This window comes from Copadichromis virginalis, linkage group LG15, assembly GCF_057382275.1.
Source record: "Copadichromis virginalis isolate Kocher_CV1m ecotype Utaka linkage group LG15, C_Virginalis_male_GT1.1, whole genome shotgun sequence".
Lineage (NCBI taxonomy): Eukaryota > Metazoa > Chordata > Actinopteri > Cichliformes > Cichlidae > Copadichromis > Copadichromis virginalis.
The window spans coordinates 41,890,659-41,913,799 of NC_140632.1; the positions used below are offsets into that span (position 1 = coordinate 41,890,659).

At 39.8% G+C, this 23,141-nt stretch overlaps 1 long non-coding RNA gene across 1 annotated transcript; it reads left to right on the forward strand.

The window, feature by feature from the left end:
* The first annotated feature begins 20,671 nt into the window (after positions 1 to 20,671).
* Positions 20,672 to 21,241, forward strand: LOC146693085 (uncharacterized). Its single transcript, XR_014915049.1, has 3 exons — positions 20,672 to 20,731; positions 20,805 to 20,975; positions 21,055 to 21,241. It is a non-coding gene; the product is annotated as an uncharacterized LOC146693085 (long non-coding RNA).
* The last annotated feature ends 1,900 nt before the right edge of the window (positions 21,242 to 23,141 follow it).

The following is a 23,141-nucleotide window of genomic DNA, read 5'->3' on the forward strand; positions in this document are numbered from 1 at the left end:
GATTTCATGCCATTGCCAGATGTTTTGACTCAAAAGACTATGCCAGTTTCTACAGTTAATATTCCCCAGCAAAGCGACATCGATCAGTGGCCTCATCTTAAACCTGTTAAATTGTGCAACTCTATTAGATAATATATTTACAAATATAATAGAAGGAAAGATAAAAAGTGGGCTGTTAATCAATGATATAAGTGACCATTTACCAGTCTTTGCATCGTATAATTGCCATTATAAAGTGAACAACGATGGACATAAGATTATTTACAAAAGAATAAGAACAGAGAAGACCTTAAATTGTCTTAGAAATGAACTTTTAAAGCAAGATTGGAATATTGTATATGAACAAACAGAAGTTAATAAAGCTTACGAAGGATTTTTAAGAACATTTAACACATTACTTGATAAAAACTGCCCAGTAATTGAAATCAATAGGAAACACAACTATGCAGGAAGACCATGGATGACAAAAGGACTACAAAATGCCAGCAAAAAAAAGAATACCTTATATCGAGAATTCATAAAAAAGAGAACAATAGAAACTGAAATGAAGTATAAAACTTACAAAAATAAATTAACTAATATAATGAGATCCTGTAAAAGAGAGTATTACATTAAAAGGTTAGAACACAATAAAGATAACACAAGAGATATATGGAATGTATTAAACAGAATAATCAAAAATGAATCAAGGAATAATGATTACCCTGGGTACTTTATAGAAGGGACAAGAAGTATTAATAACATGGAGGAGATAGTAAATGGCTTTAATGAATTCTTCGTAAACATAGGGCCAAAACTGGCAGAAGAAATAAAGGTTGATGGAATAGAAAGGGACACTGGTGAAAATATTGAAAGGAATAGTAGCTCAATGTTTTTAAGAGCAGTGGAAGAGAAAGAGATTTATGACATGGTTAGAGGACTTAAGAACAAAACCAGTACAGACTGGAATGATATTGATATGGTAACGGTAAAGACAGTTATTGATGGTATCGTAAAACCATTAAAATATATATTCAACTTGTCGTTTCAAAAAGGAGTTTTTCCACAAAAAATGAAAGTTGCTAAAGTTATTCCCATTTACAAAACCGGTGAAAGACATCATTTTACAAACTATAGACCAGTGTCAATACTCTCCCAGTTCTCTAAGATACTGGAAAAACTCTTCATAAAAAGATTTGACAGTTTTGTGGAAAAATATGAATTAATGACAGATAGTCAGTATGGGTTCAGAAACAACAGATCAACAGCTTTGGCACTGATAGATTTAATGGAAAAGATAACGGAATGTATGGATAATAAGAGGTATGCGCTCGGAGTTTTCTTAGATCTAAAGAAGGCGTTTGATACTGTTAATCATGAAATTCTATTAAAAAAACTGGAAAAGTACGGGTTTAGGGGAGTGGTTTTGGAATGGTTAAAAAGCTATGTAGGGAATAGGCAACAATATGTACAAATAAATGAATATAAATCTAATTTGATGGATATAGCTTGTGGAGTAGCTCAAGGTTCAGTACTGGGTCCAAAAATGTTTATTATGTACTTAAATGATATCTGCAGAGTATCGGAGATTTTAAAGTTTGTAATATTTGCAGATGACACAAATATACTGTGTGCAGGTGGGGAATTGCCACAGGTTTTGGAAATGATCACACAGGAATTAACGATATTAAAGAAGTGGTTTGATATAAATAAATTATCATTGAATCTCGATAAAACCAAATTCATGTTGTTTGGAAACCAAAAGAAAAACATCGAAGTAGAAATATGTGTTGACAATGTATATTTAGAAAGAGTAAATGAAATAAAATTTCTTGGGGTGATCATTGACCACAAGCTCTGTTGGAAGCCACACATTACTTATGTTCGGGGGAAATTGGCACGGGGCATTGCCGTCCTGGGGAAAGCAAAGCATATGTTGGATCAGAAAGCCCTGCACATATTATACTGTGCTTTACTACTGCCATATATGAGCTACTGTGTAGAGGTCTGGGGAAACACATACAAAAGTAACACACAAACAATAACTATAATACAGAAAAGGGCCATTAGATTAATAAATAATGTAGGGTACAGGGACCATACAAATGCACTCTTTGTCAAAATGCAAGCTATTAAATTCCAAGACTTGGTGAAGCTTAAAACAGCGCAAATAATGTATAAAGTCAGAAATAAATTGCTTCCCAAAGAAATCTGTAAATTGTTCATAGAAAGAGAAGGTGGGTATAACTTAAGAGGGAAATGGAATTTAAAAATACAAAGTGCTAGAACAACTTTAAGAACTATGTCAATCTCAATTGCAGGAGTTAAATTATGGAACAGTCTAACAGAAGAAATAAAAGACAGTCAAAACATAAAACAGTTTAAAGTAAAATATAAAAACCTAATTTTAAATAAGTATAAGAATGAAGAAAACGGGGTTAACCCAGGATGGTAATGTTGCTGGTAATGGTGTTGTGGTTCTTTTTTGGTTGTTTTTTTGTTTTGTTTTGGTTTGTTGTTTTTCCATAACTTGTGTATCTGCAAATATACACATTCTGTATTTTTCATATGAAAGAAACTATACTGTGGTGGGGCTTGCTAATTTCTTGTTTTTGATTTATGTATGTTATGTTTTACTTCATATGTTTATATGTTTCATATGTTGTTTGTTTAATTTAAGACAAAAACAAATTAAATGAATGAGAGGTAAAACTTGAGGGGGTAGGGACAAATAAGTAAATACTTCAGCCTACTCCTTTTCAAACAAATAATGGAATGATATTTTGTAATGATTGTGAAGGCACATGTTTGAAATAAAAATGAACTGAACTGAACTGAACTTAATGCAGATGTGGAGCTACTGATAGGCACTGATGCTTCCAATGTTTTGGAGCCATGGAAGGTGATAAACAGTGTGGGAGGTGGACCTTATGCTGTAAAAACAAAAGTTGGCTGGGTCATAAATGGTCCCCTGCGCACTGGAAGTAACAGTGGAAATAAAACCAACTGCACTGCTGTAACAGCCAATAGGATTTCTGTTGAGCGTCTTGAAGACATGTTGATTAAACAGTACAATCATGATTTTAATGAAAGATCATCAGAGGAGCAGACTGAAATGTCTAGAGAGGATCTGTGTTTCATGGATATTGTTAGTAGTTCAATAAAGCTTATTGGAAATCATTATCACATTGATTTGCCTTTCAGGAGAGAAGGTTCCAGTTTGCCAAATAACCTCTGTGTCGCGGAGCAGCGTCTCCAGAGTCTCAGACGGAGATTTGAAAAGGATACTCATTATAAGGATGAATACACTAAATGTGTAAACAACATGCTTGAACGAGGATATGCCGAGTTTGTGCCTGTAGATGAGTTGCACAAAGATGATGGAAAGGTGTGGTACATCCCTCATCATGGAGTGTATCATCCCACAAAGGGCAAATTAAGAGTTGTATTTGACTGTGGAACAACTTATAAAGGAGCATCATTGAACAGTCAGCTTCTACAGGGACCTGATCTCCCAAACTCGCTGGTTGGGGTTCTGATCAGATTTAGACAAGAGCCTGTTGCATTAATGGCGGACATTGATTCCATGTTTCACCAAGTTCACGTCTCAGAAAAACATGTCAACTTTCTCCGTTTCCTGTGGTGGCAACATGGCAACACTTCAAGGTCTGCACAGGAATGCAGGATGAAAGTGCATTTGTTTGGAGCTGTATCTTCGCCAAGTTGTGCAAATTATGCTCTACAGAGAACTGCAGATGATAATGCACAACAGTTTCCAGCTGAAGTGGTTGATACAGTCAAAAGAAACTTTTATGTGGATGATTGTTTGAAATCTGTTGCTTCAGAAGAGGAGGCAGTGCACATGGTAAAATGGTAAATGGCCTGTATTTATATAGCGCTTTTACTAGTCCCTAAGGACCCCAAAGCGCTTTACATATCCAGTCATCCACCCATTCACACACTGGTGATGGCAAGCTACATTGTAGCCACAGCCACCCTGGGGCGCACTGACAGAGGCGAGGCTGCCGGACACTGGCGCCACCGGGCCCTCTGACCACCACCAGTAGGCAACAGGTGAAGTGTCTTGCCCAAGGACACAACGACCGAGACTGTCCAAGCCGAGGCTCGAACCGGCAACCTTCCGATTACAAGACGAACGCCCAACTCTTGAGCCACGATGGTGAAGAGGCTGACAGATATCTGCGCTAAAGGAGGATTTAAGCTTTCAAAATGGATCAGCAACAGTCGCACAGTGCTCATGTCAATCCCAGAGGAAAGAAGAGCAAAGGAAATTAAGGATCTGGATTTGGACACAGATCAACTTCCAGTTGAGAGAGCACTGGGTTTACAGTGGTGCATAGCAACAGACAAGTTCCAGTTCAGAACCTCCCTGCAGGACCGTCCAACAACCAGAAGGGGAATTTTGTCTGTGGTCAGCTCACTGTATGATCCTTTGGGAATCTTGTCTCCCTTCAGTATGCCAGCTAAACTGTTGCTACAAGAGCTTTGCCGACAAAATTTGAAGTGGGATGAAGTTATTCCCCACTCTCTTTCCCAGCGGTGGCGTGATTGGCTGGAGGATCTCCAGCTGATTTCAAAGTTTAAAGTGGAACGTTGCATTAAACCAAATTGCTTTGGAAGACCAGATAGGGCACAACTTCATCATTTTTCTGATGCAAGTCAAGATGGGTATGGAACGGTGTCATATTTAAAGTTGGAAAAGAATAACGTCACGCATGTTGCTTTTATCCTGGGAAAGGCTAGAGTTGCTCCTCTCAAGCAAACTACAATTCCCAGGTTGGAATTGACGGCTGCAGTTCTTGCAGTTCGGGTGGACAGGCTTCTGCAAAAGGAGCTGCAAGTCAGGTTGGAAAAATCAGTTTTTTGGACTGATAGCACAACAGTACTGAAATACATCTCCAATGAAACCAGAAGATTCAATACTTTTGTTGCAAACAGAATTGCTGTTATTCGGGAAGCAACAGATGTGAATCAGTGGAGATACGTTTCTTCTAAGGAGAATCCTGCAGATGACGCATCCAGAGGTATGAGAGCTGGGGATCTCCTCAAATGTAGGAGATGGATAAAAGGGCCAGAATTTCTCTATGAGTCAGAAAAGGAATGGCCTAAACTGGATGTGGAGTACAGTGTAATTTCTGCAGATGACCCAGAGGTCAAAAGGGACCTGACAATGAATGCCATTGTGAGGGAATTACAAAATCCTACCAGCTATTTTATCCTCTACTTCTCGTCTTGGGCAAAACTTAAAATCTCTGTAGCCTGGCTTTTAAAGATGAAAGAGGTCTTGGTGTTGTTGGCACAGAAGAGGAAAGAGTTGCTTGCTGCAGGTTTGAATAAGAATGATCCGGAAGGTCAGAAAGAAGTGGAGATAAGAATGGAAAGATTTAAGACCACTTTGAAGAAAGGAAATCTCACTCCAGAAGACTTGGCAAAGGCAGAACAAGCTATTCTTCAATATGCACAACAACAGAAATTTACGACTGAAATGGCTTTAATCCGCAATGGCCTCAAAGGAGTCTCTAAGGGAAATTGTCTCTATAAACTTGATCCAGTGTTGGATGCAGGAATCCTCAGAGTGGGTGGCCGATTGAATAAAGCAGCCATGCCTATGGAATTAAAGCATCCTGTAATTTTGACAAAAGATATGCATGTGTCAACACTGATTTTACGCCATATCCATCAAAGGTTGGGACATGCAGGAAGAGCACACATGCTGTCAAAACTAAGACAAAATTACTGGATACTAAATGCAAATTCTGCTGCCAGGAAAATCATCTCTCGTTGTGTCACGTGTAGACGCAACAGAGGAAAGTTTGTTGAACAAAAGATGGCGGATCTGCCTGAAGAGAGAGTCCTGCCAGACATAGCCCCATTCACAAATGTTGGAGTGGACTATTTTGGACCTATAAGTGTTAAAAGAGGACGAAGTCTCCTTAAAAGGTATGGAGTTCTTTTTACTTGTTTCACCAGTCGTGCAGTACATCTGGAGATGGCATGTACACTTGATACAGACTCTTGTATAAATGCTGTGAGGAGGTTCATCTGTAGACGAGGCCCAGTTTCGACCATCAGATCTGATAATGCTACAAATTTTGTTGGGGCGAATCGAGAGTTGAAAGAAAGTTTGACTGAGCTGGACCATGCCAAAATTCAAAAGGCTTTTGTTCAGGATGGCATGAAATGGAACTTCAACATCCCAGCAGCTTCTCACCAGGGTGGTGTGTGGGAGCGTCTCATTCGTTCAGTAAAGAATATTTTAGCCTCAGTTCTTAAGGAGCAAGTTCTGGATGATGAAGGACTCCACACAGTCTTCTGTGAGGTTGAAGCTATAATGAACGACAGACCCATTACTAAAGTTTCAGATGACTCAAATGATCTTGTAGCACTGACACCCAATCACTTGTTGTTGCTGAAAAATAAACCAGTTTTTCCACCAGGACTGTTTCATCCAAGTGATTTGCATGTCAGGAAAAGGTGGAAACAGGTACAGTACATGGCAGAGTTGTTCTGGAAGAGATGGCTTTCTGAGTACCTACCTTTGATGCAAGAAAGACAAAAATGGATGAGGACTAAAAGATGTCTTATACCTGGAGATGTTGTTTTAATTGCAGACGCTACAGCTCCAAGAGGATCATGGATGATGGCGAAAGTCTTAAATGTAAACCAGGATGCAAAAGGCTTGGTGCGTTCTGTGAGACTACAAACAAGGACCAGTGTTTTGGAAAGGCCAGTGACAAAACTTATTTTGCTACTGGAAGCCTCATCGTGAAGAAAATCCTCAATGAAAATTAAGGATTTGTTTAAGGGAATAGCTCCTCCTTTTGGGACTTTAAAGTAATTGTGATTGTATGCACAATTAGGGGCCGGAGTGTTGGAGCTATTTGTTCTTTATTTTTGTTTTTGTTCTTATTTTTGAAATTAGTTAAAGTTTGTTGTTAGTTTACTTATATTTTGGGGTTTATTTGTCGGTTAATATTTTGTTTTAAATGATTTGTTTTGTTTGTTGTTATTTTGTTAAATTAGTCAGTAAGAGCTGTAGGGCCATTTTGTTTCTATAAATAAAGAGACTGGTATAGGACCAGCATGCATTGGGGTGGGCCTATGGTTTTTTACCAGAGCAGGAGAAGCAGTAGGAAGGATCTTGTTATTGCTTGCCAAATGGATAAATAAACCAAAACCAAAACTCTCAACTAAAAGGTTTGGACAATGGACTTCTTTTGCCTGCGTACGAAATATTACCTCAGTGCAGCAGTGGCTTGTGGACTTTAAGTTGTGGGACGTTTGATCATTCAAAAGTAAAGGAATTGCCACTACATGGACCTTTTGGTGTGCATTTGTGAGAGGTCACCAGATTTACAGGGGAATAGGAATAAAAAAATTACTTGTTTTTCAGTACAGTTGTGTGGGTTGGAAATTGATCATGATCTGCTGCTTACTGGCTTCAAAAAAAATATCTGGCCCAGATAAATTCCTCGGTTTGAAAATCTAACTTCGTAGTTGAATAGCCATGCTCTACGGCAAACATCGGCACTGAGTTGCCAGGTTCTCAGCCACTCATCCCTCCTCTGCTAAACTCCGCGGCAAACCTCGGCACCAGGTTGCCAGGTTCTCAGCCACCCATCCATCCTTTGCAAATTTCTGCAGGAAACCTCTGCACCGAGTTGCCAGGTTCCCAACCTCTTCCCTCCTCGGCTAGACTCCATAGCAAACGTCGGCACCCGGTTGCCAGGTTCCTTTATTGCTCATTCGCGAAAGCAGCAGCAGCTTTTCTACCATCGGGTTGGCAGTTGTCTGTATAGACAAATAAATTAAAAGCCACCGGGTTGCCAGGTTTTCCTTCATCCCCCATTTGCATGCAGCATCTAGCTTCCCTACTACCGAACTGCCAGTTTCTCCGCTTCTATCATTGCAAGCAGCAGCAAACCCTTCTAGCACAGAGGTGTCAGGTTCTTGCTATATCTGCCATGTGCAAACCGCAGTGACAAGCTTCTTACCCCTGAGTTGCCAGTTCCTGTCCATCCATCATGGCTAAAGCAGCAGAGAATCCTTCCCGCTGGTTCCTTCTATGTCCATCATTCTTAATCGCAGCAGCAATCTTCTTTAACCACGTTGCCAGTTTCTCTGCGTCCATTATTGCAAAGCAGTAGTAAACCCCTCTGGCACCGAGATGCCAGGTTCTCTCTTTATCCCTCATTCGCAAACGCAGCAGCACGCTTTCTAATATAGAGTTGCCAGTTTCTCTGCTCGGCACTGAGATGCCAGATTCGCTGCCATCTTTCCTGCCTTTCCAAAGCATCGGCGAACCTCATGGCAAAGAGATGCCAGGTTCTCTCTTTATCCCTCATTCGCAAATGCAGCAGCATGCTTCCAGCACCGAGATGCCAGTTTCACTGCCATCTTTCCTGCCTTTCCAAAGCAAAGCTGAACCTTCGTGGCACAGAGATGCCAGGTTCTGTCCTCCATCAATCCTTTTAAGACATCCAAACTGAGTCGCGCGCGTAATTTTTCAAGGCGTCCCTTCACTTCTCATGTGTTTTCACTAGCATCATCAGGCATCCACCCTCAACACAATCATTCGAGACCGCTCTCTAAGTTGACTCACGGTTCTGACTGCGTCTGAACGGCTTATCATCTCCCACGCTCTCTGCTCTTGGACAATTTTGGGGGTTATTATTAAAGAGATTATTTTCCTCTAATCAATCTTTCAATTCATCAACTCTACCCAAGCTGCTGCTGTCACTTCTGTTAATTCAGAAATCAGCTCAGTCGTTATTGCTACCTTATCTGAAGTAATTAACCAGCTAAGCACCTCCTATCCATCTTCTACTCAAAGACAAGCTCACAAGCTTTTTGAGCCGCCAAGCCCTACCTCAAATCTCAAATCCAGCATTCTTCTCTGTCAGAGCTTCAGCTCAAAGTCGAGCCACGTCGCTACGCGATCGAGGGTTCCCCTCATTGATCCATTAAGATATCCGTTGTTTGCAACTTCCTTTGATCTCTTCTCCTGCCTTTCCTTTCTAATTGTCCGAGCTCATCCACTCCACACCACGGAACGACGTTTGCTCTCCCTGTGCTCGTCTTTGTCCTCCGCGCTATGAATTCTGGGATAGGCTGGGCCATGAAGAAAACACCAACTCATCCTTCAAATCTGGGGAAAAGGAGGACGCACTTGTTGACATTTACCTTAATTGGATAGCCTATGTCGAATATATTTGAAACCAACGATAACACTTCTCACTATTGCCAATATTAACAAAACTAAGGGTAGGTGCTAGTGATGGCCCGCTAGAAGCTGACGCTCTGGTGCGTGTGTCAAAAAAAGTCAACACACTGCTTCAGAAGCACTTGGTTCATTTGGCCGGAGTCACGTGATCAGTGATGTCCGAAGCTTCGTTTAGAACATACCTGATTCTGTGGTTTATAAGGGTTTGTGGAGTGTTTTGATGGTGAGAGAGCAAACCACTGATCATTCTATTGAGAGATACGGAGCCAGCGAGGAACAGGGGAGGTTCTGTCGTGTGGGAGTATTTTGAGTTGATTTTGGTCCATTTTGGTTGGGTTTGCCAGCTTTGTGTTCTTGTTGTTTGTTTTTGTTTTGTGCATCTTTAATTTATCTGAAAATGTGAAAAATTCTCTTCATAATATAAATATCATGAAAGAACTTCAGAAAGACTTCCATTTGACTCTTTACATTTAATGTAATAAAAATGTATATTTTATTTTTAAAATAATCTTAAAATATTATTCTACAGAATGTGCAGCAATTTAATGTGTTTATTCTTTTTAACTGATAATTTGTGCGACCCAGGCACTCCAGCCTCCTCTGTCCCATGTGAGAGGATTTTCTTTAAGGCTGGAGAAGTTATCTCCATGAAAACCAGCAGGTTCGGCCATCGCACAGAGGAACAAATTCTCTTCTTAAACAAAAATTAAAAAGGGGTTACTATAGATGCATCGTGTTTTTAATTTGCAAGTTCATAAGCATTTTCCAGTTCACAATTAATTCTACCCCCAGGTCAAAGAAGATGTATAAGAAAATTGGCCTAATATCATATTATTATTTTATTTTATTTTTTTATTTTTTAAATGACATCAGAAACAGCAGTATGCGACATTACGTGATGGCAGAGCTTCAGTTCATCCTTTGTCATTTTTTTTTTTTTTTTTTTTTTAAATAAATAGGACAGGGGGAATGAATGAGAGAGAGAGGGGGAGAGAAAGAAAGAAAACCAAAGGGGAGAAGAGACGGTGAGAAGGGGGGGGAAGAGAGACAAAAAAAAAAAAAAAAACTCCTGGGTCACCTGTATGGAGAAAAAAAAACAAACAAACAAACAAACAAAAACAAACAGAGGAGACAGCAAACAACAAAGAGCAACATAATAATAGAGAAAACAAAGCACCATCACAATAAACTAGCTAGTCATAGATATCAGTATTTACTAAATAATAAACGATATTGTGCAGCACGCAAGATAGACAGCGCACAGTGTGCTTTGAGGCAGCAGCCAAGAAAGCTTTAGTCCGCGTCTGTGAATACCCATGTGTGCATACCTGTGTGGATCAGCATGCTTGCATTCCAAAGGTTTCTCCATGTAATGATCTGCTAGGGAGTGTGGGGGGGCCACAGCCCCGTCCTCCAGGGTGTGAATTCTACCCCCAGGTCAAAGAAGATGTATAAGAAAATTGGCCTAATATCATATTATTAATAAACATACCAGCTGTCCAGTGATTAATTGCACAACTACATGGAGGCAGGACTTCACAGCAGAAGCATACTCCATAATGTGTTGTACATTATTACATGTATATTATATGTATTTTTCAATTATTACTGTTTACCAACATCAAGAAGTCACAAACAAAGAGAGACCACACCGTGGCGCATGTTTAAACAAGGAGAGTTTGTTGTTCATTTGTTAAATATATAATTTTGATCAAGAATTTTTTCACCCCCAAAAAATACATGTTCAAAGCAAGACAACGGTGGCCCAATATCAGACAGAAACGTGAACTCCACTCTGTAGAGTGGGCAGTCATAATGAAGCAGTTCGTTGTAGATTCAAGCTGCTCTTCATATTTTGGCCACCAGATGTCACCAGACAGGACTGTGTTGAAAAGCAATGAACCGTTTTTCAATACAAGCTTCCATGCTTCAGAAAGCTTCATTTGGCCATCACTAGTAGGTCCAGTTATTTAAAAAAGAGAACTCACAGTCTTGAAAAATAAAACTGAAAAATAGAAATAAAGAAAAAAATAAAATATCCATCCAGATCTTTTCAACAGACAACAGAAAATCTATTTTAATTGGAGGGCCTAATTCAAAAAATTTTGCAAAATGAAATAAGAATAAAAAAAGACCCCTCAATATAGACAATACCTACAAAACTAAACAGGATTGGCATAGTAATATATATGTATTTTATATATATATATATATATATATATATATATATATATATATATATATATATATATATATATATATATATATATATATATATATATATATATATATATATATATATATATATATATATATATATATAAAAAATTAAAAAAAAAAGTTTATCGCAGTCTCATGGAAACTCAAATTAACAGAGAAACATTAAACGCACCTCATCGCCTGCTGTAGCCAAACGGGAGAAAGAATGTTCTTCGCAGCTGCACTTCATCTCAGAGGTGGGTTAATAAATTGGATATAACTTAACCACAATACTTTGACATGGGTTCTTTATAAACTTGAGTCCAACTTGAAGGCGGTGGGAAGATGCGTCGCATGGATGATTTGTCACGGCTAACCGGGGTGAGCCGTGTGGAGGAAATAAATGAGGACCCCAGAGCAGGCACTCACTGACACGTGAAGGAGGTTTATTGCAAAATAAAAAAATGGTGCATGACAGCAACATAGATCCTGATTGTAATTTTTTTAACAATAAGACAAATGAATGCTATTATTATACAAATGAGCAATTTAAAAAGAAAATCAAGGTAGAAAAGGGTATAACAACGGTTCACTTTAATAGTCAAAGCTTATATGCAAACTTTCAATCCATCAAAGACTACATAAAACAGTTTGAACAGCCATTCAAGGTGAAAGCCATATCAGAGATCTGGATAACTCCTGGAAAAGAAGAAGACTTTGAAATAAATGGATATGAATTCCTTCATGTAGACAGGATCAACAAGAAAGGAGGTGGGGTGGCACTTTACATTGATAAAAACCTAAAGTACAACAGAATTGGAAGAACGACGACTGTTATCGATGGAATGATGGAATGTTTAACAGTGGAAATAAGTACGGAAAAAAGGAAAAACCTAATTGTCAGTTGTATTTACAGAACTAAGATATTTAAGGATAATATGGAGGACTTATTTACAAATGTAAATCAGAAAAGAATGTTTATTTGTGGGGACTTTAATATTGACTTATTGAATCCAAATCATAATAAGAGTACAGAATAATTTATTGACTCCATGTACAGCATCGGTTTATTTCCAATATAACATCTCGCAACTCTATTAGATAATACATTTACAAATATAATAGAAGAAAATATAAAAAGTGGGCTATTAATCAACGACATAAGTGACCATTTACCAGTCTTTGCATCTTATAATTGCCATTATAAAGTCAACAGCGATGGACACGAGATTATTTACAAAAGAATAAGAACAGAGAAGACGTTAAACTGTCTTAGAAAGTAACTTTCAAAGCAAGATTGGAATATTATATATGAACAAACAGAAGTTAATAAAGCTTACGAAGGATTTTTAAGAACATTTAACACGTTACTTGATAAAAACTGCCCAGTAATTGAAATCAATAGGAAACACAATTATGCAGGAAGACCATGGATGACAAAAGGACTACAAAATGCCAGCAAAAAAAACGAATACCCTATATCAAGAATTCATAAAAAAAGAGAACCATAGAAACTGAAAGGAAGTAAAAAACTTAAATAAATTAACTAACATAATGAGATCCTGTAAAAGAGAGTATTACATTAAAAGGTTGGAACACAATAAAGATAACACAAGAGATATCTGGAATGTATTAAACAGTATAATCAAAGATGAATCAGGGAATAATGATGACCCTGGGTACTTTATAGAAGGGACAAGAAGTATTAATAACATGGAGGAGATAGTAAATGGCTTTAATGAATTCTTCGTAAACATAGGGCCAAAACTGGCAGAAGAAATAAAGGTTGATGGAATAGAAAGGGACACTGGTGAAAATATTGAAAGGAGAAGCTCAATGTTTTTAAGAGCAGTGGAAGAGAAAGAGATTTATGACATAGTTAGAGGACTTAAGAACAAAACCAGTACAGACTGGAATGATGTTGCTATGGTAACAGTAAAGAGAGTTATTGATGGTATTGTAAAACCATTAAAATATATATTCAACTTGTCGTTTCAAACAGCGGTTTTTCCACAAAAAATGAAAGTTGCTAAAGTTATTCCCATTTACAAAACCGGTGAAAGGCATCATTTTACAAACTATAGACCAGTGTCAATACTCTCCCAGTTCTCTAAGATACTGGAAAAACTCTTCATAAAAAGATTTGACAGTTTTGTGGAAAAACATGAATTACTGACAGTCAGTATGGGTTCAGAAGCAACAGATCAACAGCTTTGGCACTGATAGATTTAATGGAAGAGATAACGGAATGTGTGGATAATAAGAGGTTTTCTTAGATCTAAAGAAGGCGTTTGATACTGTTAATCATGAAATTCTAATAAAGAAAATGGAAAAGTACGGGTTTAGGAGAGTGGTTTTGGACTGGGTAAAAATCTATGTAGGGAATAGGCAACAATATGTACAAATAAAGGAATATAAATCTAATTTGATGGATATAGCTTGTGGAATACATCATGGTTCAGTACTGGGTCCAAAAATGTTTATTATGTACATAAATGATACCTGCAGAGTATCGCAGATTTTAAAGGTTGTAATATTTGCAGATGACACAAATATACTGTGTTCAGGTGTGGAATTGCCACAGGTTTTGGAGATGATCACACAGGAATTAATGATATTAAAGAAGTGGTTTGATATAAATAAATTATCATTGAATCTAGATAAAACCAGATTTACGTTATTTGTAAACCAAAAGAAAAACATCAGTGTAGAAATATGTGTTGACAATGTATATTTAGAAAGACTAATTGAAATAAAATTTCTTGGTGTGATCATTGACCACAAGCTCTGCTGGAAGCCACACAGCACTATGTTCGGGGGAAACTGGCACAGGGCCGTCGTGGGGAAAGCAAAGCATATAAGATAAGAAGATAAGATAAGATAAGACTTTATTGATCCCACAACGGGGAAATTTTTGCATCACCTCAGCTCAGGTACAGATATCAGAAGGAAATACAAAAATACAAATAAGTACAATCAGTCATGATCCTGAGTCCATGACTCAGTGATTTTGTGTTTGGTGTATTTATTGTTATTATTTTCATTATTACTTGTGGGCTGTTTTGGGATGGTTTGTGTTTTGGGATTTTAGATTCTGGGTTTCTGGGTTTGTGCTCCCCCTGTTGGTCCCTGGTGTTCGTGTTCCCCTGTCTCGTCAGGTTAATCAGGTCCAGCTGTGTCTCCCACCTGTGTGTGATTTCCCAGTGTTCCTCTGTGTATTTATAGTGTGTGTGTTTCCCTCAGTTCCTCATCGCCTGTGTTCATCCTCTGTGTCACCCTGCGTACTCTGCATTTCTCCATGAATCCCCTCCATGTTCACCCTCACATCTGAATAAGTGCTGCATTTGAGTCCTCCTTTCTACACTTCACACGGCTGCTGCCCCAGTCGTGACACAATCAGTGAAAAAAAGTAAAAAATACACTATATTCAATGGTAGCATATACAGTATGTGATTATGGATATGGTTGGAAATATGGAAGACATAAACTATATAGCTTGATTTAGCTATTGTACCACTGCTATTCCTATTTATAGACATGTACACACACACACACACGTACACACTAAATATACATATGTATACATATACAGACATATATACCTGCACATGTCCGTACACATGGAGGGTCCATTATACATGAAGTGGTGACCGTGGATGTTCACAGTGTCCAGTGACTTATGACATCGTGATTGAGGAGTTAGAGTCTAACTGCTGTTGGGATGAATGCTCTGCGAAAGCGCTCCTTCCTGCAGCGAGGGTGTTTCAGTCTCTGACTAAAGGAGCTGCTCAGCCCACTCACAGACTCGTGCAGTGGGTAATGTGGTTTGTGCATGATGGATGTCAGCTTTACTAACATCCTCCCCTCACCAACCACCTCCACAGATATGTTGGATCAGAAAGCCCTGCACATATTATACTGTGCTTTACTACTGCCATATATGAGCTACTGTGTAGAGGTCTGGGGAAACACATACAAAAGTAACACACAAACAATAACTATAATACAGAAAAGGGCCATTAGATTAATAATAATGTGGGTACAGGGACCCTACAAATGCACTCTTTCTCAAAATGCAAGCTATTAAATTCCAAGACTTGGTGAAGCTTAAAACAGCGCAAATAATGTATAAAGTAAGAAATAAAATGCTTCCAAAAGAAATCTGTAAATTGTTCATAGAAAGAGATGGTGGGTATAACTTAAGAGGGAAGTGGAATTTAAAAATACGAAGTGCTAGAACAACTTTAAGAACTATGTCTATCTCAATTGCAGGAGTTAAATTATGAAACAGTCTAAAAGAAGAAATAAAAGACAGTAAAAACATAAACCAGTTTAAAATAAAATATAAAAAACTAATTTTAGATAATTATAAGAATGAAGAAAACAGTGTTAACCCAGGACGGTGATGTTGCTGGTAATGGTGTTGTGGTTCTTTTCGGTTTTTGTGTTAGTTTTTTTCCATAACTTGTGAATCTGCAAATTTACACATTCTGTCTTTTTCATATGAACGAAACTATACTGTGGTGGGGCTTGATTATTTCTTGTTTTTGGTTTATGTATGTTTGTTTTGTTTTGCTTTACTTTTGCTAAAAGAGACTAAAAGAAAATTAAATGAATGAGAGGTAAAACTTGAGGGGGTAGGGACAAATAAGTAAATACTTCAGCCTACTCCTTTTCAAACAAATAATGGAATGATATTTTGCAATAACTGTGAAGGCACATGTTTGAAATGTTTGAAATAAAAATGAACTGAACTGAAACATAAGGATGGCAAAACGGAGCTACAGATAATCTAAACTGGGATAAACTGAACAGCAAACCTGAACATGAAGGAAGGATAGCAGGGTGAACACACGGTTGATACACAGATGGACCAGCGATCAGCACACAAGTAGACACGACTTAGATACACACAGAAGAACAAAGGGAGATTACACACAGGTGGGGAACACACAGCTGGACCTGATGATCCTGAAGAGACGGGGGGAAGTAAACAGAATACACTGACATAAGACATGGACTTTCAAAGTAAAAAAGGAAACAAGAAACAGTTCATAAAGACGCAGACTCGACACTGAACTAAACCTACACTAAACACGAGGGCACAAGACACAAAAGGACAATTGTTTAAGGGGGCATTTCCCCTCTAGCCACCGGAATATAGCCAGCCCTGGTGCACAGTAAAGAAATCATTTGACTGGATAGGATATTCAGGATAAAGAGATTTTTTTTATATGTATGAATGCACAGTCTAAATGTAGGTGTCGATAAAGTTAGAGGGGAAACGTTGGATTAAAAATGCCTAAACCTCAAAAATAAATAAATGCACAGTGCATCTGGTTTCTTTACAGATTCAACAGACAGCTGTCCACCTTTTCTCATTTTTACAGCTTCTAGTATAAAATATCGTGGTTTTGGTGCTCATTTGCTAATAAGACATTGGGCATATACATGCATAAACCCAGACTGCAGTTCTTACTAGTAAATATTTCCATCCATCCATCTTCATCCGCTTTATCCGGGCCTGGGTCGCGGGGGCAGCAGCCTGAGCAGAGAGGCCCAAACCTCCCTCTCCCCAGCCACCTCCTCCAGCTTATCCGGGGGAACACCAAGGCGTTCCCAGGCCAGCCGAGAGATATAATCTCTCCAGCGTGTCCTGGGTCTGCCCCGGGGCCTCCTCCTGGTAGTAAATATTTATAGCTATTTAATATTAAGAGTACTCCAAGACTATTAGACAATATACCGTATGTGTTTTGTTTATCCTGCTTTTGGTTGGAATTTATAAGTACAATTCTAATTTTCAAGACAGAAATATTTCTTGCAAATGATGTATCATTGTCTTTAACTGTCACAGCTCCTCCTTTTCACCCATGGTTCAGTATGTTGAGCAAAATACACGTTACAATACATTCATCTTGATCAACCCAGCTAGTGCTTTTTTTTGGGGGGGGGGGGCATTTTTCAGTAATGTTAATTAAATCATTTAAAATGTATTACAGACCTATGTCTGTATTACAGTGGGGGGTTTGCAACATAGTATTACATCAGGCAGCACGGTGGTTAGCATTGTTGCCTCACAGCAAGAAGGTCCCGAGTTCAATTCCACCATCGGGTGGGGGGCCTTTGTGTGTGGGTTTTTGCATGTTTGCATGTCTGGGTACTCCAGCTTTCTCCCACAGTCCACAGACATTAGTGGGGTCAGGTTAATTGGAAACTCTAAACTGCCCATAGGTGTGAGTGTGACTGGTTGTCTGCGTCTATGTGTTAGCCCTGCGACAGACTGGCGACCTGTCCAGGGTGTAACCTGCTTCTCGCACTAAGGCAGCGGGGATAGGCTCCAGATTGAACACACTGGAAATCATCAATGTCAAAAAAGCACACACTAAAAAGAGACCACATCTCCAACTAAAGACCTACTTGCCGTTGTCTCTCTTGAGGTTCACCATGCCAAAATTATCGACCAACTAACGGATTCAGGCTGATTAACCCTGTCATGCATGAATTATGACCACGACAATCAGAATTTTTTCTTTAGTCTTTTTACTCCTCTTTACGCATGAAAAAATGAATAAAATACTTAAGAAAAAAAAATCCTGATTGAGGTGGTCATAATTCATGCATGACAGGGTTCAATAACAACAATTACAATGAAGCATGTCATATATCTATAGTGACATTAAACGACCAGTGGGTGGCAGGTATGGAGTGAGGCATCAGTGTCCAATGTAGTGGTTTATGTGCAAGTGCAATCCCATCAACACTGACGCAAATACAAGGAAACAGCCTTTGAACAGCTGTGTCCACTGTAGTGACCACTATGCATGAAAGGGTTAAACTGACGTTCTGTCTTTGAAAGAGGCATAGAGAGAAACCAGCTTTGGTCCTTTTCAATACTGAAACCGCTTGGGTCTTGCATGACTCCAGACTCCTTGCTAGCTACATGTAGCCTAATCTCTGCTCCTCCTGTTTTATTTATATTATTATATTTAATAACTATGAAAAAACAGTATCTCTCTTTTCTGTAAACTTTTGGCCAACCATCTTATTTTGCAGAAATGAAAGTTAGACACAAGCCATGAGTTCACATATCTCCAGGAGCATGCGTCACTTTGCAAAACTTAGTGATATACACAGAAAATGTTATATGCTTTTATGCATGCTTTTATTCTACATAAAAACAAACAAACAAAAGGGATTGAGGACAGAAAACAAATCACTTGACACTTGGATTGAAACTGTGCGGGGATGTGAAGTGTGATGTTGTGTGTATGTTTTTACCTACCAATTTCAAGCAGGCTCCCTTAAAGAGTAAATATGTAATGACTGCCATTGCACTTACACGCTTTCCCCTCTCATCACTTGAGCCAGACTTCTCAGTGGCTTCTCTTCCCCAAAGACAGCTCATCAGTATTCTGCTGCTTCACCACCTGACAGGACGCCCGATTGCTGTAAACAACATCGTACATTTTGCATGCAACAGCTGCATCATAGCGCAGCCGTAATGTCACAGAGTGCTGAATTCCTTCTTTCATCTTAAAAAACACACACACACACACACACACACACACACACACACACACACACACACACACACACACACACCAATAGGCTGCAATCAGTTGAAGAGACTTTACTGGGATCAGACCAAACTGCCCCCCCAACACACACTCACACCTTATTGCTTTAGTAATTCATAGTACAGTATGACTAGGTATCATACCACAACAAACAACCATTAGCTAGTATTCTGTTCTTTTGAATGTTCCTCCTCTGATGGTGACTGTGTTGTTTGGCCTCATTTTTTTTTCCCACCAGGTCACATGTGCAAAAACAACAATAAAGCTTTAACAATTGAAAGAAAAACAAAACACACTGTACATTGGTAGCGTATGTGCACCTACCCAGTCATACAGTCTTCTCACTTATGTATGTGCTCCGTATACACATTTTAATGCATAGCTGGTGCACTTGGATTCATTCAGCAGATACGATGATACCGTATACCAGTTCTGAAAGATTGACTGAGCTTATATACTGGGACCATCTGCAGAATAACAATTATTCAGCAAACCAGGAAGACAAATTCTCTCTTGATTTGCATATTTTCTCAGACAAATTCAAGTCTATTAAGTTTGGTTATTTTGGCTTCACAGTTCTACAGTTTGTGGTTTTTTAGGCATAAATAATAATGTAAAAAATCTCTAGGCAGATTTACATTAATCCCCATAAGTTCTCATATGCTGTAATACATCACATCAGTGATTCTAAGGTGACAGTCAATCACTCAGCACCAGGATGCAGGATTCTTAAATCTACACTCACCTCCTCCACAAATGACATAAATACAACATTTGCCAAACTAAGGAATTATGATGATACTCACACTGAGTTAGATTTTACCAAGAGAAGCAGCAGGAAACCACCATGTGTGATTCATTATTCATTGTTGCAAAGAAATCCTTGAATCCAGTCAAACTAAAGCTCCATCTGACAGCACAGCAGTGGGAGCAAGTGTATGCAGTGTGGGTGTAGCCAGTGGCGGTCCTAGCCTGTTCGGTGCCCTGGGAACCCCCCACCCCCCAAATTATGTCTGAGCATCTAAAAGTCACATACATGTTTTATATATTTAGTTCAACAAACATCCTCAAAGTTTCTATGCTAGAAGGTTGTGCATCCATCTGGGGTATCTAAGCTCAAAGGAATAATGAAAGAAGAATAATCAAGTAGAATGAACATGTTTCCCCACTGACCGAGTTCTTGAAAACCATGATCACTAATCAATAAAGACTCAAGCTGCAAGGCAAAAATGCATACACCATCTGTAAGCCAAGCAGGACTGGGCATGGACATGAAGATGAGCAAGTAAACAGTTATTGTCATGGTCCCTGTGCCCCGCTGGTCAATCCTCTATTGGGCAATATGTTTGTGGTTTGTTTGCTCTCTCGCTCTCGCCCTCTCTCTCACTCTCTCTCTCTCTCGCCACGGCGATGCTCACTGCGGGCTCCCGCTGCTGGCCCACACACCTGCTCATCACCACACCGGCCGCTGATCCCAGCTGATTACTGCACTACTTAGATGGCGAGTCTGCACTAGTCTTTGCTGGATCGTTGAGCTATCAGTGTCAGTTAGACTTGTGTTTCTGCTTGTCATGGTCTGGTTGGGCACCTGCAGGTCTCAGACAGCGGCTCCTCCTCCTTTAGGCAGAGTCCGGTTGCCCCTCCCTGGCTGACCACCTGTGAGCAATCGTGCCAGCGGTATATCAGACCTGCGCTCTCAACCACTCATCGCCTGAGTATCTGCTATTCCCATGTTAGTTCAGTGGAGCATCCTAAACCTTGTCTTAACGCCGTGTGATGACTGACCTGTCTTTTCTTGTCCTCAGCGATAGCACCCGGAGTGGAGATCTTGTTCCCCTCGCTCCCGTCCTCCTGGACCTGGGCCGCCAGCTGCTTACACAACGTGGCCTGCCGGCCCACCGCTCACCTGCCTGCCTCCCCACGCCTCGACCGCTTCCGGGTTTTCCGCTCCACCTGTCCCCTCCATCTGAAACCAAGTAAGGCAATTCAATTCAACTGCGGAGGATTATTGGTTGTCTGCTGGATCCCTCTGATCGTGATCTCCTCTTGTTCCAGTGCCCCCGGCCCCTACCTAGTCCTGTTTCTACCTCCCCGCTGTCCCCGCTGTTCAGCCGTCTCCTAGAGGTGTCTAGGTCGCCCTCATTATCACCGACGAATCCTACGCGCCACTAGTGTGGTGGCGTCGCTTTGTGTTTCACCTTTGTTTACCTGTGGGCGGAAATAAATCATTTGTTTTCTGTCACCTCGCTTCCGGGTTGGTTTCTGCGCCTGTGTCCATCCCTGTTCCCTCGTGCCGTTGAGCCGTGACACTGCTAACCTGTACTTTGAGAATTTCTTATAATTATCCTGCTAACCTGACGTTTTGTGTGTAGATCATTTTTGGAACCCGATGTGGAGAGGAGTGATTGAGGGGGAACGTTTTTGTACAGAAAGTGTGGAACACCCTTCTCCCAACCCTGTTTCCCACGGACCCTGGCGACCCGGACCCGTTTCCCCTGCACGTTGTATATAGCCACTTGGTGTATGTGTTCACTGTAAATAAACGCACTGTCCTTCGCTTAAAGGAAAACCCTGGCCTGCGCCTGAGTCTCTCTCGGAAACCTTATCAGTTATAATGCTCAGTGAGTTTTTAAATGCACTCACATTACTTGCTTCCCATGGCTGCTGGAAGGTGAGGTCTTTTCAACTGAGGGATTCGTCTCCTCAGGGCAACAGAAATGAAACAACATGTTGGGAGGATAGTCTTGCTATTAACTGCCGTGTGTGTAAGAAAAAATGGATTCCAGCAGCGTCCAGAGCAGAATTGGAGTACAGTGATCTTTGCACAGTTAAACTTCCTGAAGGGCCTTTTTTAGTCATTATGATTAAAATTCCGCTCACACACATAAAATCCTTTCACAATTCTGTGGATCTACTTTCAAAACATTCCTGCTTCTCTGCTTCTATCTCCTAAAGACAAAAGACTTGCATAACACCTGCAAAGACATTTTAATTGACACAAATGTAGTGAATCAGGGCATGTTTCTGGAAAATGACTAATACTGAAGCAGCTATAATAAAGCAAAGCTACATCTATTACTGGAACTCCATCATCAAGAAGAAGCAGAAATGCAAAGGTGCTCCTGTTGTATCTTCTTTTTACATAGACATGGATATTATAACACAAGCATGTTTTCAGTATTAGAAAATTGAAGCATAGACCTGCATTAAATAAGGCTACGTTCACTCTGCAGGTCTTGATGCTCAATTCCGATTTTTTGATCAAATCCGATTTTTTTGTCTGCTCGTTCACACTACAAATAAAATGCGACAGCAAACGCGCTCTAGTGTGAACGCTCAAAGCGGCCGCATGCGCAAAAGATGTCACACACAACGCGCTCTGTTTAGACCCAGACCAACAGTATTGTTTGACTGATGGCCTTAATATAAAGACTTCGGACTTTACGTTTCCCAATTTTTGCTTTAAGTTATTTTGTTATTTACATAATAATGTAAATAACCTAATAAGGATCCTTATTGCTGTTTGAGAGGAGCGGTGCTTCAAAGGATAGCTGCAGATTTCTGTCAGAATCTGCAGATTATACAGAACAAATAAAATGTTCACGTTTCTCCAACGTTGTCTTCCCAACAGTTTAGCTGACATCTATACTGGATGGCCAGGAAGCGTTCGCGATGTCTTCTCCGGCGCTGATAATTGGCATTTGTCTTGTGTCAGTGACGTAAAAGACGGATTTAATGCGACATGACCATCAAACAGCAGTCGCTTTCTAAAACATTGGATATGCATCAAATTCAGGACCACATACGAAAGTGACCCAGATCGGATGTGATAATATCGGATTTGTGCCGTTCACACTGTCACACCATGATCGGATATGGGTCGCATAGGGTCAAAAAAATCTGATTTGATGCGCTTTCCCCTGCAGTGTGAACGTAGCCTAAGTGATATTACATTATCCTGCGTGGCCTTCAGTCTGGCCTTTGTAATTAAAACATTGTGGGCCTGTTGACTCATCATCACATCAGAAGAATCATTTGTTTTTTAGGCCAACCAGCCTCTGTTCCCTGCCAGAAAACAAGAAAGGAAAACCTTGTCAGCCTGTGCTATCCTATCTGCACACCACGTGGCAGAAAGAAAGTGG